Source organism: Seriola lalandi, unplaced genomic scaffold, assembly GCF_002814215.2.
Source record: "Seriola lalandi dorsalis isolate HSWRI2012SDOR001 ecotype SW California unplaced genomic scaffold, Sedor1 jcf7180002054656, whole genome shotgun sequence".
Taxonomy (NCBI): domain Eukaryota; kingdom Metazoa; phylum Chordata; class Actinopteri; order Carangiformes; family Carangidae; genus Seriola; species Seriola lalandi.
The window spans coordinates 242,105-243,694 of NW_019525209.1; the positions used below are offsets into that span (position 1 = coordinate 242,105).

Here is a 1,590-nt window from a genome sequence, read left to right on the forward strand (position 1 = left end):
ATGCTAACTTTGTTGCGTGTGCCCACCCCCCACCCACTCGTGTTTCCTTTCTGTCTCTTTACTGTTAACTGTTCAACAGAAGCAAAAATGCCTAAGAAGTTATCTTAAAAACACATATTGTTGTCTTCTGGCCCAGTATACGCTCGGTTCCACGGCCCGAAACTGGCCCATATAAGGCGGATTGTCAGATGCTACTTCGTCCGTTTTCAGAAACACCCCCCCCCCTCATATATTCGAGCCTGTTGTCTGATGTTGTTATAGATCTGTAGGTCTCTGCTGTGCTCTGTGTTTCAGTGGTACAGGGTCAGAGGGACCGGGGAGTGTTTTACCCTCATACTCACATCTGTGCCTCTAAAGGATCAACAGTGGAAATACACTGCAGCTACAGATCCCCATCCACCATAAATGATGCTGATACTACATTTGTGAAAACCTTCTGGTTCACTAGATTCAGTGATAATGAACCTGTGGATCTGAGAGCAGACTCAGAGTATTCAGGTCGTGTTCAGTATCACTGTGGTGAGAACGACTGCACTCTGAGAATCACAGACCTGAGAGAGAGCGACTCAGCTGATTACAAGTTCAGGTTCATTACAAACCAACCAGGAGGGAAATATACAGGTGAACCTGGAGTCACTTTGTCAGTCACAGGTAACATATCTGTTGGAAACTACATTAGTTAAACCCTGAATCTTTGTAAATCTGTTATCATTTATCTGTTGACAGTTCTGTCTAAAATGATGTCTGTTTCTTTATAGATCCAGGTTTACAGGTAAAGATGAGCGAATCAGAAAGATGCAAAACTTATGCCTGTACATGGTCACGTCTCACGTGTCACAGCAGTTGTCCTCTACCTGATCATCCGTCCTACATCTGGTATGAGAATGGAAAGAATATGTGGAAAGATGCACGTTCTTTTAAAACCTACTTTTATGATAAAAACAGTTATGCCTGTGCTGTAAAAGGACACGAGGATTTCCCCTCTCCTTCAGTGTGTGAGTTTAATCCACAGTCTTCCAGTAACATTAGCACTCGTTTGAATTTGTATCTTATACACCATGATTTCATGTTTCTTCTACACGGGTCACTGTGTCCACAGCAATACAACCAACTGTGAATGAAACTGAATAGTGATGATCAAAAATATTTCATTTTCCAGGTGTCCATGGTTCTTCATGCAACAGAGTGACTTACACTGACAGAAGCATCTGTGCCTTTAAAGGCTCTTCAGTCGACATTTCTTGCACTTACAACAATTATGAATCTATCAAATCTAAATTCTGGTTCAGTAATGATCAGCAGGGGTATTACACACGACTTGTGGACCTTCGTAAAGACTCCCAGTACTCAGGTCGTGTTCAGGTCCTTGAAGCAGAGAGAGGACGCTCCACTCTGAGAATCACTGACCTGACAGAGAGAGATTCAGCTGAGTATCGCTTCAAATTCAAAACACAAGGGTTTGAATGGGAGAGCAGCTTACGTGGTACAACTCTGACTGTCACAGGTACAGATCAACACAAGCTCATTATGTCGCTGAAATGTATTCATCATGAGATTATTCTTTCTTAATGATGTTCATTTTGTTATTTG

The 1,590-nt window shown here is 42.2% G+C and overlaps 1 protein-coding gene and 1 long non-coding RNA gene across 2 annotated transcripts in view; both read left to right on the forward strand.

Annotated features, from left to right (window-relative positions):
* LOC111665624 (uncharacterized) overlaps positions 1–1,590 on the forward strand; it is an 8,947-nt gene that overhangs the window by 3,829 nt on the left and 3,528 nt on the right. The gene's annotated exons all lie outside the window — the stretch shown is intronic.
* Positions 311–1,564, forward strand: LOC111665654 (uncharacterized). Its single transcript, XR_002761517.2, has 3 exons — positions 311–651; positions 759–995; positions 1,160–1,564. It is a non-coding gene; the product is annotated as an uncharacterized LOC111665654 (long non-coding RNA).